General features: G+C 35.6%; 1 long non-coding RNA gene across 8 annotated transcripts; it reads right to left on the reverse strand.

The window, feature by feature from the left end:
* Nucleotides 1-9,997: 9,997 nt before the first annotated feature.
* LOC132271238 (uncharacterized) lies at nucleotides 9,998-14,039 on the reverse strand. 8 transcript variants are annotated; one of them, XR_009469676.1, is made up of 8 exons: nucleotides 13,610-14,039; nucleotides 12,570-12,652; nucleotides 12,279-12,337; nucleotides 11,694-11,755; nucleotides 10,853-10,920; nucleotides 10,676-10,741; nucleotides 10,492-10,551; nucleotides 9,998-10,315 (listed from the first exon to the last, which is right to left on the reverse strand). It is a non-coding gene; the product is annotated as an uncharacterized LOC132271238 (long non-coding RNA). The 8 variants fall into 8 exon arrangements; XR_009469681.1 differs by having other exon boundaries at nucleotides 10,463-10,551; XR_009469680.1 differs by having other exon boundaries at nucleotides 10,498-10,551; nucleotides 10,676-10,920.
* Between the last annotated feature and the right edge of the window lie 3,267 nt (nucleotides 14,040-17,306).

Below are 17,306 nucleotides of genomic sequence, written 5' to 3' on the forward strand. Positions count from 1 at the left end.
TCCTACCCGAATGCACCCGACACCTTGTCACATGCTACACACCAATCGCCTAACCATGGACACCTAATCTCACCTGAGATGAAATGAACTCCTCACATATAAGGAGAATAACCAACTGGAAACACATACGAGACTACGACCTCAATTCTATGCGATCTCACCACTAACGGACCATCATACACTATCAATATAGAAACCCCGCATACGATACACCGTAATACCTATGCTAAACAAAACCAATCGGAACCATACCACCCATTCGTCGAGTACTATGACACAACTCATAACATAACCATCAGACAAGAGTGTCAATGCTCACAACATACCAACACTAAAAAGGATCAATGGACGTTGGACACCACGTCCCATTCCATCAAGAGCCCGTCACTCCCAAATGACAACCTCCATGCTAAACAATGACATTAGATCACCCATTCCATCTTTACCTTTCAAGGCGACACTCCTTCGAACAACGCGCACACAAGACCCGTGACCTCAGTCACAGCAATCCACTGACTAATCAAAAGAAAAAAGGTGCCTATATGGCAATATTGCTCTCACTGGCTCTAAAGACTAAGCTGTCCACCATTACCTCGACTGATGTACAACCCCATCACCTACCTGACAATACACAACAAACAACTCACAATCTCTAATCCATCCTCGGATCATACCCTAAGTCACACAATCCTTCTCAACGGGTGTCGCTCTCACGCTCCAAGCGCGCTCCCGCTCTCACGCTCTGACTTAAATTCTCACTATTTATGACTCAATTTTGTCGTTTTCACGCTCCCACTCTCGAATTCGCTTTCACTCTCGCTCCCGCTTTATGTGACTTTGATCATACCTGAAACTATTATGCTCATCAGTACTAAACATCCACTATAACGCCTCTACTATTATCATCCTCAAATGACAGTTCAAACATTTCATCTCACAGGATCATCAAGCCACTGCTAAATGATTCTTCCTCAAACATCTTTAAGATAATACCATCATAAGAAGAGAATAACCATTGCTCTCGATACTCCCCACAACGCCCACTACTTAGCACTAGAAAAGAACCTCCACATAATAATGCCATACCGACAAATCCCCAAAGAAAAATGAGCATAAAAACCAGAATGCTCATCACCCAACTGTCACCTCAAAACCATCAACGATGCAATCAATCATTAATGCTTAATCGGCTACTCAAACCACTCTTTTTAAGCAATCTACGCATTTAAACAAGAAAACTTCATACCCTAGGTTTAACACCATTACTTCTCATCATTCCCGCTCCTCAGGACACCCTTGGCCCCGACAAAAATCAAATGGGGCTACCAACTAAACCCACAAGATCAACCTTGTCCCAATCATTCTAATCATCAATCTACCTCTTTGATTCTTAAACAACAAGCATTACCTCTTCATACCCCATACGCAACGTAAAATTCAACTCCAGTCCACAGCCTTCAATTTCTAAAACATAGTCCATTTGGTAACATAGTACCTACCATCAATCACTCTGTCCAAAAATGACCGAGCACCTTAATGACCTCATACAACCTGCCTTATAGTGTAACCCTGCTCTACACAGCTAAAACTGACCACTAAAGCTCACCTCAAGACTCTTTCGACAACCGTGACAACCTATAACCCCGCTCATCCACCGAGCCATACAATCAACGAGAGTCAATTACTCGTGGCACACATCTGTAGTTTCCCGGAATGGGAATCATTTCTCAACCAACCATAAACAACACAATTTCCTAGACTATACCAGAATACTCAAAATACACATCTACAACCCATAGACTACGCTTGTGACTCAAACAACCTCTATCACACCTACCACGATCGGTTCGAAAAGAACCTCCACACCAAACCATGACCCAAGTCACAACCACTAACCTCCTAAGGTCACACCTTTCTTTCTCGAAACCCTCACTTCGCACCTAACTTCCACGGTTACAGGACCTATCCACCGATGCATGAAACTCACACATAACAAGGACACCATGCCATGAGATATGAACCCATTCTAAAGTCGTGCTCTATGCACTGTACCAAATGCAACAAGAAGATAAAAAATGACTACACACCAAATAGCTCAATCCACGAGCTAGAAAACAAAACCACCCGTTCGATAAGAACTGGCACCCAAACAACCCTGGAGTAATCGAGCACCTCGCCTACTCAGGTTAAAACTTACACAACCATCCATGCCGTGACAAGTATTCTATCGTATTAGCAACCATCCAATGCTTAATAGCGTAAACACATAAGAATATAGATATTTACATATACAAGATGAATGAAACCCACAATACTATACGAAACATGCTTTCATAAACCTTGCTCATTACTTGTTACACTATCGTAAAAGAAAATTGTACCAACTGTGCCTACTACTTGCCACCGTCACGTATCACATACTTTCCACCTTATCATGTATAACATGTTTTCAAATAACATAAACACTTCATTTACATGTATCGGTAATTTAAACACGTACGCACTTAGCAAATAGGCATGCTTTCAAAATTGTAAACATATAAGTAATAAAGCAGATAATCAGTTATACATGCTTTTCAACAATTAAACATCTTAACACATAAGCATATAAACATGCAATTTAACTTCCCATGCAATCCTAGGTAGGCTTCTACCCGTCGTCCTAATGGTATTCGAACCATCATTCTGATACCAAGTTTGTAACGACCCAAGCCCGGGGTCCGAAACAATAATTGGGTCATGGGGGTAACTTAGTCATTTCACAAGTGAGGAGAGATATATGACTCAAACAAGGTCAAATGAATCCATCTCAACCAGTTTGTAACATCATTTGAGGTTCTAGGGACATTAGCTAGGTTTCCCAAAACTACCTCATCTTGGCCTAGGTGAACTTCCGACACTATCCCACTAAAATGTGAATGTCTCCTAGTAGTAATGGAATCTGAAAATGGCATTGGTACAATTGGAAAGATGACTCAAAATCCTCAAAGTTGGACTCAAGAATGACTCCATTTGGATTTAAAACGAGGGACATATGGCCATTCAAAGTTCAGGCTAAGAAAAGGTTCAAAGTAGCAAGGGAGCCAGCTCTCATTCTGATGGAGCCACCTCCTTTTTTGCTGAGGGAGCCTGCTCTAATTCTAATGGAGCTAACTTTATGTAGAGAATTTGCCGTAAATGCCTACCAGACAAAAAAGAGCCAGCTCCCAACCTGGGAGATCTGAAATTAATGCCTCAATTGCATTTCTAAGCTGCACTTTAAAATCCTCTCAATCCAACATGCACGAATGGTAAAAATAAACAATTTGACAAGCTAATTCAAGGAATTCTACAACATGGCGACGCAAAGAAACTTTGATCACACCATAAATTTATCATCATTGTCTGGCTACAATGTATATAAACAAAATGAGTTTAAGTTACATCTTGAAAAGCTATAACCCTCAGAACAAAAAAAATAGAAATTCTAATGAGACTTCAAAATATGGTGCCAAGGGTCTCAAAAACCATTTTCTACCCTAAGCAAGTACATTGAATTACAAATAAGCATTTTAAGACCAAACTGCTCAAAATATGCGTCTTAATACATTTTTACTACAAAATTAGAAGTAAATACATTGATTACAAGTGAGCTCCAAGTTCTTTTTAATCCGTTTAAACATGTTGTGGATTGTCATTCGCTACCTCCTTCCCGTGACCAAAAAAATGTTAATATAAAGGGGTGAACAAATTACTCAGTAGGTGGTGCCTTACACATATCTTGTGACCCCGTGAATCCATACAATGAATAGAAACTAAAGGAAACGGGATCATCCCATACTGGGGAGAATACAACCACAACATCAATATCAATAAATCCAAGTCGTGAATGAATTATGTCGTGCAATGGGATGCGATGTCATACAATGTAGCTCCCCATTTTCAAAACCTTTTCCATCATCATTTCCAAACCGTTAGTGAAACCCGTCCCATAGCAACTCCATGGCGGCATGAAAGGAGGATTGGCTAACTATCCCTGACCCATGGCAACTCCATGGCTTCATTTGGGCCCAGGTAACTCAACCACGTTAAGGCAATCTCCCTAGTCCCTTCTAGGTCACACTAATACCACGGACCCTAGGCAACTCCTAGGCGCCCGGGTTTTTCGCAAACCCTTTATCAAAACTTTTCCGAAAAATTTCCATTTTTCCATTTCAAATCAATTTTCCCAATTTCCTTGCCCAAAGTCATGCATGAATGTATCATGCTACTCCATTTCCATTCATCGAATCCAAGCTCAATTCACATAGTATAATATACAAGAAATCCCAAAAGAAATATCATGCTTTCATATTATGAAATTTGGCATTTTAATTATCATAAACAAGGAATACCACCACTTAAGCATGCTAATTTACATAATATCAATTAACGCATATAATCACATACTTCATTTATAACAATTTTAAACATTTTGCAAGAAAATCAAACCAATTTTAGCATGCTAGACAATAAATCATGAAAGGTAATTCAAATAGGTGCAAGAAATTATGTATTAGAAACCCCTATTTGCAAAAATGCAAAAACCCCCAATTTGATGCCCTAATTTCAAAAATCAAGGGTTGGCCAAAATGGTGAATTGCTCCTATCAACACGTAGATCACAACGAGCTCATCGATTTGCTGCAAACGGCACCGAGAAATTCTTAAAATTGAGAGAGAGTAATCAAGGATTGAAATATGTGAAGAAAATAAAAGGAAAAAGAGAAGAAAAGAGAGGAAGAGAGAGATTTACAGGGGAGAGAGAAAAAGTGAGGTCAAATATGGCCTTTTGGCCACTAAAAAATAAAATGGTGGGTCTCACCACTCTTTTAAATTTTTAATTTTCCACCACAAAAATGTATATGCACTAATATATTACCACCACACAATTAACACATCACCACAAAATTATGCACAAAATAATTACGCATGAAATGCAATGGACTCAAGACGCAACACCCGTACACAACAATTCCAGTAGCGGGTCCTACCCGGGACAGTCCGGCCCGAAAAACGAAAAAATGTCGAAATGACAACCATTGCATTTCTAAGAGTCTTAAACTCAAAGAAATGTCCCAACTAACTCTCGGACACACCCGGCACGCCCCACGGTGTCCGGCACGTAAAACGAGAAAATACGAAAATGCCGTCGCAAAAACAGAAAATTCCAGAAATTAGAAAATGGTAAAAATCAGAAACATTACATTAATATCCTCTTTAATACATTTTTGATAGTTCAATTTTAGTCTTAAGTTATAAGCAAACCAAACTCTTCTTCTTATCATTTGATCATTATAATTAAACTTAAATTAAGCCTTCAAGTCATTGTATTCGATCCCCACTCGGCATACTCTTTATATAGTAATAGTGGTATAAATTTAAAATTGACAAATTTCCAAGCTTTATATTCCACACTCATGATTTTGGCGCCGTTGCCAGGGATCGAATCGTGTCACCCACGTGACAGGCTGGAATACTCACCATGGCAATGCAATGATCACATAAGTCGAATGGTTATGCTAAATTTGAACTTTTGGTTAAATCTTGAAGCATGAAGATGGTAAGCATAGACTATGATGCTAATGGTAACCAAAGTGAGTGGGGAATGCATTCCTTTTTTATTTCAAAACCACATTGACACAATCTTTGCTTCAAAACTACTAAACATGCAAGTGATAATATAGGATAATGGGTGAGTGCATTGGTGTGCATGCATTTGAGTTTCTAAACCCCGAGCTATGATGCATTCTTGGGAAGCATATGATTATTAAAGCCATTGATGAATGGACTCACATTCTCAAAGTCAAAGATGAATAGAAGGGGTGGCATATAGGGATGGCAAATTCCCATCCCCGTTGGGTCCCTGCCCCACCCCGTCCAGTTTAGGGCGGGTTTGGGGACCCTTTTATGCAAACGGGAATAGGGATGGGGGTAATTTTTGAAAACTCAGCAGAGACGGGGATAGGGTAAACCCGCCTGTTTAGAGTGTACATTTACTAAAATACCCTTATATATTATGATATATTACTAAATTATATATAAACATACTTCTAAAAATAAAAATAAAAAAATTATAGTGTATATTAAATGGGAATGGGAATTGAGGGGTGAGGATGGGGAATGGAGGGCGGGGGCGGGGGCGGGGGCGGGGGCGGGGGCGGGGGCAGGGATTGAAGTGAAATTTTAAATAGGGATGGGGGCGGGGATAGGGATGAAAAAAATTACCTGGTATGGGGATGGGGAATGAGATCCCCGCCCTGCCCCGCCCCATTGCCATCCCTAGTGGCATATAACAATTCCCGGATGAGTTTTTTAGAATCATGTTGACAAAATTTGACCCACAAGACACATGGCCAACTTAATGCAAGAGAACACTTATTTACTTTTAAAACGACTTTGGCCATGGATAATGCACATGTTATTGGTAAAAAAGAACACAAGACTTCTTAAAAAATGATTGAACATGAAGAAGTGATGCACAATGGTGACAACTACGGGATATAACATGTGAGAGCATGACATTTGCTAAGGATGAGGTCACCTAAGGACATTGACATGAATGAATCAAAGGTAAAATATAGGGATACCCCCTGAGTTTTGGGGTAAGGTCGTGTAGATGAAAGTTTACCTATTTTTGGATAACGATACCCCTTTGTAAAATTTATCATCCAAACAGAGCTTAAAACATATGAAAAGTCCACTTTACCCTTCACTATTTTATTAACTTTAATTATAAAATATCAAAATATTTAAATGACCAAATTACCTTTTCCATCTCTCTCTCTCTCTATATATATATACATATATATATATATATATATATATATATTCACAAACAACCACAGTCATCACCACCCCTAACCTCCATAATCACCACCCACTAAAGAAGACGCCGAAGAGGAGCTCTGCCACCGCCACCGCCACCTCCTTGATCTCGCTGGAGCTCAGCCTCGGTTCAGTTGAACTTGGCCTCGGACAAGCGGGGTTTGACTTGGACTCCGAAGTTTTTTGAGACTGATCGCTGACGGTGGAGCCGTGAGTAAGAATCGGCGTTACGCACGGGCCGGACGGATTTCCGGCATGAAGCGGACGGATCATTGATGAGAATGATCCCACAGTGAGCACTGATTTTCGGCGTGAAGCGGATGAATAAAGGATTGACAGAGACACAGTTAGGCCGAAAACACGGGGTTTTATAATGAGGATGTACTCCCTACGCCAGCGTCTTTGATTATTAACGGTGACAGAAAGTTGATGTTTGAGCCTGTAACGAAGCTTTGAGGATAAGATATGTGGTTCTACCATCGTCAGATCTGGATGATGTGGATAGCTAAGGATGAGATCGGTGGTTCCGCCGCCGATAATGAGGGCGGGGGGAAAGTTGAGGAGTGATGATGAGGCGGTGGCGACTGAATAATCGACGACAATCACAACGATTGCCACCATTGTCGCAATCATCGCCGCCACCCCCACTGTCGCAGCCATCACCATAATCTCTCTCCTATCTTCTTCCTTTATCTCCTCAACTATGGCCGCCCCTCTCTACACCCACCATCGCAGCTACAACCATAATCTATGTCATCTCATTTCTTCCTCTCTTCGTTTTCTCTCCTCTCTACCCAGTGACGGACCCAGAAAATTTTGTGACCCCTGCCGCGCCCGGGGGGGGGGGGGGGGGGGGGGGGGCAAACTTATATAGTGTTCCATTTTTATATTTTCAATAAGGTTTTTTTCATAAATTTTCAAAAATGTAAAGTATAAAATGCAAAAAATAATAATAATTTTTAAAAAATTAAAAAAATCAATGGGCTTAATTGTAAATTTGGTGGGGGAATTTTTATAAATTCTTAAAAATTTAAAGTATAAAATGAAAAATAAAAAATTCAATGGGGGTAAATTATAATTTTAGTGAGGACATCTTCATAAATTCTAAAAAAAATAAGGTATAAAATGAAAATATAAAAAATTCATTGGGTCCGTGCCTGTCTCCACTCACCATCACCGCCATAGATACATAAATATATATACACACAGGCAGGTTCGGGTTAGAGTTCGAGATGGGTTTGGGTTAGGGTTTAATTCGAGGGTATTTTAAGTCAATTAAAATTTTAATTTTATTTTAAAGGGCAATAAGGTCAATTCACTATTTTCAGAGTTTCTTTGTTCATTTTTCAAACTTAAAGGAATATCATTGTCCAAAAATAGACGAACTTCTATCTACATGGCCTTACCTTCAAACCTAAGGGGATGTCTCTGTACTTTACTCATGAATCACAGTGTGAGTGGACGTGTAACCATTTGAACCATTATTTCGGTGCCCAAGCCATCTCATGCACATAATGACAACGAATGCCTTCCTAAACATGAAGTGCAATAGGTGAAAGCTTTTAGCATGAACACGACACAATTTAAGCAACACTGTGCAATCCAATACTCCATTTGCTATAATTCCCATCCTCCAAATATGCACATCAACGAAACATGGTCACTTAAGGCACGTGACCCCTTTTACACCGCAAAAAAAATGAATTAAAATGGTCAATTAAAATAACGTGACCCCCTCAAGCATGAATAAAAGCTTAGAAATAGTCAAAAATTAAGCGATCTAAGCATTTTAGAACACATCCATCATTTCTTTAGAAGACAATAGCATCAACATGGCGAGTAAGATTGTGAGCAAAAACCAAACATTTTAGAATACATCCATCATTTCTTGAGAAGACAATAGCAGCAACATGGCGAGTAAGATTGTGAGCAAAAACCAAACATTTTAGAATACATCCATCATTTCTTGAGAAGACAATAGCATCAACATGGCAAGTATGATTGTGAGCAAAAACCAAGCATTTATCAACACCATTTCTCATAGGCACCTAAGCATGGAACCAAGCATGGATCAAAGCAATAGAAGGGACAATTGTTATCAATTAACATTGTCATGCAGCAACAACAACATGATTATCATCATTATTATGCATCAAAGTTCATCATTATGTCAAAGAATGAAGCATGGACAATTCATGGAAGATCATAGTCAAAATTGAAACATTTTCAAATGATATAATAATCATCATCAATGTCATCTATATCATCATCATTATCATGCATCAAAGTTCATCATCCCTATGCAAAAAGAAATGCCTTTAAATCACTGGATCTGGCTTGTACGAGGGAGAGAGTGGAAGATGGAAGCTTCGTGGACCAGAGAGAAGAAGAACGAGCTCGGGAAAAAAGGAGGAAAACGGCCGAAATGAACTTTAAAAAGTTGTTGCGGCGCACGTGATCGGTCGCGTTTAGTTCGCGATTACCTGAGATTTGAAGTTTTTTTAGGATTTCGTGATCGATCGCGAGTGCGCGAACGCATCGATTGCATGTTTGCACTTTTTTAGATGCTCAAAATTTGCATTTTTTTATATGCTCAAAAATTTTGTTAGGTAATCGATCGCGAGGCAACCTACGATCACGCCAACGCAGATACAGCATGCATTCATTTCAAAGGCTTTTGAAAAAATTCTGAGTGTTGAGATGCGATCAATCGCATGGGAGGACACAAATAATCCCATATACAATTATCAACCGGCGTCCCATAATGTTCATTATTAAAAAACAAATATCAACATTCTCATTCACTTGTTAACATAGTAAGGGCTTACACTAACTTCACATTCAACCACCAATAAATATTTTATAACCAAGAGTCTTGGTATCTCCTCTACTTTTTAAAATGCATGGTTAAAATAGATGATAATGATTTAAATCTCCAAATGAGCTAAAAAATATATATATAAGTTTGTCAGCTCGTGTCTACGAGTATAAAATTTTTTGATTAAGAATAAAAAATAAGAAAAATTAATAAGCAGCAATAATTGACTAGAAAAATAAATGAAAGTTTAAAATCTCTTGAAAAGCTCATTTAGCAGGTGCGTACTCACCATTGTCTCTTTGATGCTTCATTGTATTTAATTGTGTCATGCATGTGCCAAAGTGTGTATTTTTTCTCTTAATTAAAAAAACAGTTACAATAGTACATGTTATAACAATTATAACTGTATCATTATAGCTTTTACAGCTTTTACTTACATATTAATGAGATTGAGCTCCAACAACCTAAAGTCGGTCTCATTTTTTTTTGAGATGACAACTCAATAATAGAGGAGACACCTGCTAGATGCCCAAAAAAAAACAAAAAAAAAAAAACCAGAGAGAAAATTGTGGGAAACTGCTACAGAATAATTTCTTTTTACTCTACATAAGGATTATACCGACTACAGCACTGCATCTCCCCTTCTAAACACCTGCTCCACCATATGAGTAGGGCACATGATCAAAATCAATAACCAAAACATACTAAATTTGTGTACAACAAAAGAAAGTACCCTATCACAGAACTATATAATTGCTGAGATCTCTAAATAAATCAAACTGGTACATAAATAACGTACATTATCACATATTATCTCTCTATTCTCACCTTTACCTTTACCGATGAGGTGGTCCTTGAGTCTCAACGTACGCGCACACAGTGGTGAAACTGATACACATGAGATCAGAACACCACATCCCAAATTAAATTCATATTTGGGTACATACAATTTCAGATGAAATATAAAAAATGAAACCAAATCCAAATGAATTATTGTGTGTTATACACATACAATTAGGAGCCGCCGATAAAAGTAAAGATCTGGGCGGAATAGCTCGACTCGGAGTACAAAAAAAACCTAAAATTACAATTGAAGAGTTGAAGTCTTCCGAAACAAAATCACAATGCAAATTTTGTATTGTTTTCTCCATTCAATACAGATCTATACAAATAATTGTATATGCATTACCTGATTGAAACTTCACAGTCGCAGCAGTTACTGAGAGAAGGGGTTGCGGTCGTCATTGTGTTCGTAACCTAGAAGACCAGTTACTACTTTAGAAGGGTAAAAGATGCAATGTTTAATATTAGGGTTTAAATAAAATCAATATTAAAAGGAAAAAAAAAAAAATGTACCATAAAAAATATGGATATAACTAACAAAATTAAATAACTAACAAAATTAACTTTAGTATTTAAGATTAAATTAAAATGTTGATAATTAGTATTTTAAAATTACGAATTTAACTTTCTTGGGGTCTGATCCAATTGAAAGTTATAATTATTATTTTAAAATAACAAAAATAATAGAGGCAAGAAATGAGACAACTCATCTAACATTAAATAATATTATTATAAAGGTGCAACTTTAAAATAATTATTATAACTTTTAATTTAATATTAAATAGTATGGTCAAATTTGACATTTCACAACCCATTTGATGATAGGTAAGTCGATCAGACTTCTAAATTCAGTCGGTCTCAATAACTTCACTTTGGTTACGGGTTTGGAGGAAATGTGATAAGTTTTGTTAGTTCACAAGGTTTTTTAAAATTTTACTAAGAGTTCTATGCACAATTTTAAAAATAATTTTTTTTTTTAATATGATTTTAAAACTAAAATAAATATCGATAAACTTGGGGAGATAAAATTCACTACTCATAATTTGAGATTCCCATGTCCCGCTTGCCACGCTAGGACTGGTGCTGATTGATTCATCACTCATTAGATGAAACAGAACTCAAATGGGAAAGCAAATAATCTCTCATTCACTACAGGGAAAGAGGATTTTCGATATTCAAATATTTACCTTGAATGGATTGTAAATGTACGTCATCCGAACAAAAAGAATGAACGAATATTCACCGCAACCTTAAACATAGTGAAAATGTACATCAATATCTCCAACATAAGACATATGTAGTCAATGTTTGAATTAGCTACAAGTACATGGTATGTTGAAAACATTTTGTCATGCTTAAGAAACTGAACTACCACCCTTAGCCACTTTTTGCACTACTGCTTCTTGATTGATGCAATTCAATTATAAATTTTGCTGAGCATAGTTTCTATTCTATTGTTTACTATTCATATATACCACAAAAAAAAATAATAATAATAATAAAAAAAATGATCTAGTATTGCACAAAGTAAAGAAAATATATCATTCTTATTCTAAATTAGTGCAGGCACTCTATTCTCGTGGTCAACATGAATATGTATGTACAGAAACAAATTAATGAAAAGCTCATTTGTGTTGTGCATGTGTCAATGCATGCACATATATGGGACATTAGTAATACAAATAATGTTCAGAATATTTTCAAATGCATGAGAAAGAAAACAATATAATGTAGCATACTTAATTAACAAAAGAACAGCCCAGAAAACATACCTATATTTTTTTCCGAATCCACTCATTTCACAGAGGTTGTCTTGTCCCAACAAGTAAACCTAGAATTTGAGAAGAAAAAAAAAATTGAGTATTTTTATTCATGACTTAAGCTAGCCTCACAGACATAAAGATATATAACATATTAATAATAAGAAAATCATACAGCTAGAGAACTCTGCTCAAAATGATTTCAAATAGTTCATAAGATGAAGAAAACAAACATGTGATTATAGGTCTTAAAACACCAATTAAAGAAAGAAGAAGAGCATGAATAGTAGTGATATTAATTACCTGAGGACTGAGGAGGCATATTGCTAGAACCAAAATGCACAGGACTGATAGATCAGGTCGTTCTTTAAACAGAGTACGAGAGGCTGAGATAGAGAGATTACACATAGTATGAGATACATATATAGAGAGAGAGAGAGACAGAGAGAGTGATAGATTAGAGGCAAGCATACTCTTCGTGTGTATATATGTTCAATTCAATAATATAGTATCAGTTTCTTCAATTTTCACATCTCACATATGAAAAGCAAAAAGAACTGCTCAATTTATCAAAATTAGTTCTCCAATAACTCCTCTAGCTAAAACTAGAATGGAATAAATGAATATTAAACACAAAAACAATAATAAATACATCTCAAAGTGGATGGTGAGTGTGAGTTTTCAAAAGTGCAAAATGAGTGTGTGAGTGACGTGTGCAAATTTCTTATCAATGACAAAAGCATAAATAAATAAATAAATTAAGTGTGAGAGTTTTAAAGGACAATTTTTAAAAATAAGTCAATGAACTTGTACCTCATTGTACCCCAAGGAAAGGGTAACAACAATCTGCAATTCTATCCATTAGAAGGGCTGTTTTGAAAGGAGAGTTTCCTTAACATTAATTGAATTTTCATCACAAATCAGATGGCTACCTCAATTGACAGTCGATCCTTATTCCTTACACAACTTTCTTCTCAATTCACACCTATATTTCAAATCCCAACAAAAGAAATGACATGCTAAAACTAAAAACCCTTTTAAATGGGCAATTCACAAATTACTTGAATTATGTTTTAGTTCCAAATCTTGGATTCAAATTTTTTACTTCTTTTCCAGCTTTAACAGCAACCAAACAGTGCATTAACTAAAAGCACTTTCTATTTTTAGTTAATTTCTAAACACTTCCGTGAATCATAACTTAAATTAAACTTCTATGTCATAATAATATTCACATTCGATCGAATCGATTCAGATAAGGCATGATAAGACATCGACAACAAAGAACCGACATTCAAAGAACCTAATTAGAGAATAAATTCGAGATATCCAAGCGATTCACTCACCAGACAGCGAGATCTGAGAAAATCACAAACAGAGAACGACAATTAGCCGACCGTCGACCGGCGTTCGTAGATAGAAATGCCAACGGTCCGAATCAGAAGCTTCAACGGCTAGGATCAGACCGATTGTTCCTGAAAAGTTCTTGTCCAAGCCAAAGAAACCCCTTCTTTCACCTCAGTGCTTCGTTTCTGTGCTCAACACTTCTCTCTCTAAATCTGTATATTCTCTCTCTCCTCCTGAATGTTCCTCTCTGTTTCTCTCTCTCTCAGAGCAGTGAATAACGTACCACTTGAAGCCTGGTTAGAACTTAAAACGGAAGACTCTCTCTCTCTCTCTCTCTCTCTCTCTCTCTCGCTCTCTACGCTTTCTTCTCTCTCTAGATCTGGTTGAATCTTCAGAGGTCGTCTTCTGTGGCTGTGAATGAAGAAGAGGTGACCTAGGTTATGCAAATGCAAATGGACTATGGGCTACTGAGTTGATGGGCTTAGGAATATTCAGATGGGTTGGACTGATTTGTGTTGGGTTTAGTTATGAATGAAATGAAAATAAATGGTCCTTCCATATATTATTTATGGGCTTGAAATTATGTTTTATATATTATTTTTATAAAACGTGCACATAAATTCATGAAATAACCAGCCGGGCATTTGAGATTGTCTCATTGATTAAATTTTGTTCAAGTCTTGTTCATTTCTTAAATAAACAAACGTAAATCAAGCCATTAGCGAATTGAGTTGGAACGGTTCGTTGAAAGTTTGAATAGCATACCACCTAGTTCCCTCTATAAATGTCGTATCAATTTCACTCAAAGCTAACTTCCGGGGAAAAAAAAAAATTACTAAAAGAGACAGATTTATTTCTCAATGCCTATTGGTCCCCTGGAAACTGAATTTTTTTGCAAAATCTTTTTCAGAAACAGTTTTCAAAAGCTCTCTGTCAAAGTCATTTTGTTTGTATAAAAAAATTTTCAACCAAATACAAAATTGGTACTACAAAATATAAAAAAATAATGACCAAGTTAGATTATACAATTATTCAAAATAAGGTTTGTAGTTTTTCTCTTCCAATTCACTCTTACATCATAGTAATTGACGGTCATAAGTGTTTATTAGCATATAGAGAAAGAGTAACTTAAACATGAATTTTAATTAGACTAGATCATCAAGTGGCTTATAGTTCAGAACTATCTAATAATTTTTTGATTGAGCCAGGCCAAGCAACCAATATTACCGTCTCAAATCTTATTCTCCAAAACTCAGTTCGCGCTATATTCTGAAACCATTGGATTATGCTGATAAGAGTCGATGAGTTGAAAGCCTACAAAAATTGTAGAGGACTCTAGAAAAGAATAATCATTTCAGTGATTACATTCATGTGGATATTAACTTCCTCATTATTATGATGAAAATAAGTTCTTCAATAATTAGATATAGACAGTTATAATATTTTCAATCGACATGAGCCATGTCAACCACCATTAGTATCATGAAAATAAGTTCTTCAATAAATTAGATGTAGACGGTTCTAATATTTTCAATTGAACCATGTCAACTACCATTCTTATGATGAAAATAAGTTCCATAATAATCAGATACAAGCAGTTTCAATATTTCAATCAACACAAACCATATCAACCACCATAATTCATATGTTTGTGTATATAGATATATAAACACACACATGAATTATGTATATATATTGAAAAAGTGTCATCTCCCTGTAGCCTTGCCCTAAGAAGAAAGATGAACTTTTCTTTGTCAATTGTCATGGTTTGGTGAATTAACGGTTGCACACTTGCACTCTCACTCTCAGTGTCCAGGTGTGGTTCTCTCTGTTTATTCTCTTTTGAGTCTGATTAATGTTCCTGTGACTTTGACTTCAGTGTGGTGTTAATTTATTTTTTATTATTATTATTTATTTTTATTACTTTTTTGTGTGTTAATTTGACATTGATTTCGAGAACATTTCTCTGTCATGTTATGTGTTTGGCCAATGTTTTTTGCTTTTGCTAATGTACTATAATAATACTAAAGCACGAAACATGTTTGGTAATATTTGCTGTTATTTGAATAGTACCGAAGTGCTTCCAAAATTGAGGTCAAAATCGAAAACATCAAAATGATACTTTTATTTGCTTTCACACTATAGCAAATTACTGTTCATAATAATTAATAAATAAATAAATTCATTTCTAAATTAACATTTTTAACTAGCTATTCAATTTTTCAAATTTGCAACACATTTTACCAAATATGCTTTCACGTTTTTGCTTTTAAAAATCTTGTAACAAATTTACATTACCAAACAAGTTTTGAAATAGTATTAAACATACTCTAAAATAAAAACATTACTTCTACTTTGAGTCAAAGCAAAAACATTAAGTAACTGTGATTGTCAAACGAGATAAATTTATAGATTTTGTGAAGAGTTTAAAAAAAGCTAGTACTAACCTACGTTTTGTCATGTTGCGGCTTAAGCCTTGCATTGTACTAGCCCATGTTTGGATTTGTGCTCTCCAATCCTATTTGGGCCTCACTAACTCTGGGCCTCTTGTAATTACTTCGTCATATATCATTTATTTAACCTTTATTAGTAGGAAAAAAATAATAATAATAAAAAAATAAATAAATAAAACCCTTGGAATCATGTGTTCTTCCAATCATCCTACTTGGAATATTCAAGTGACGAAAAACAAACAAAAATATTATTTTATTTATTAGTTATAAAAGCAAAAGAGAAATTCACTTGTTATGTATATAAAATGAACACCATTTTTCCCTCTTTCCCTCTAGTTCTTTATTTTAGAAATTTATTAAGTTTGTTTTTTTTTTAAAAAAAAAATTTAAAATTACTATATAATTTTATGAAATTTTGCAAAGATGCTTCTCCTAAAATTTCCACTTTCTAAAATCCCTATCATTTTTCCATTTTTTTCTCTTTGATTTATTTGATTCCCTTCAATAATAATTATTATTAGAATAATAATTCCCCTTCTTTAATCACACCAGCTTTTTCCTTTTAAATTTCTTTCATTTTTTTTTTTTTTTTTCCCTACCAAATATTAGGCAGTTTGGAAATAGCATTTGCATAAAATAAGTATGTCAAAGAAGCGAATGTTGAGATGGTTATCCGATAAATGTTTCAGATATAGAGACATAATATCACAAATTAATTATACACGGACAAATAATGATAGGACTTACTAAAATAAATGTATTTTGACTCATGTGTCGATATGTAATTAGTGTGTGATACCGTATCATCATTCTTACTCATTGGTTATGAGCCAAAGGTAAACACGCTGATAAGTACACAAAACCTATTATTTCATGCACCAAAATAAGCTTTTAATTAGACTTTTATATTATTTAAATATTCTTATATGCTTGTTTTGTATTTTGTAGGTGTTAATACATGAATGAGAAGAATGCAAGCAAAAATGGAAAAGAAATGACAATTAGTTGTTTCAGCACGGAAGGTTATATGTTTTACTAAACAAAAGAAAACACAAGGAGCAGTGTAGCTGAGATGTCTTTGTGTTCAAATGTCTTTCATGAGTTCCCAAGTTTGAATCCTTCCAAAGACAAGAAACATTGTCAAGCATTGTTTTTTTGGTCTTCCATCTAGTCAGCATGCCACGTCATAGCAATATATATATATATATATATATATATGCCATGTGAAGAAGCTAGAAAAGGA

Source organism: Cornus florida, unplaced genomic scaffold, assembly GCF_030987335.1.
Source record: "Cornus florida cultivar Cherokee Brave unplaced genomic scaffold, ASM3098733v1 CherokeeBrave_3.0.0_Hap2_Chr08, whole genome shotgun sequence".
NCBI classification, from domain to species: domain Eukaryota; kingdom Viridiplantae; phylum Streptophyta; class Magnoliopsida; order Cornales; family Cornaceae; genus Cornus; species Cornus florida.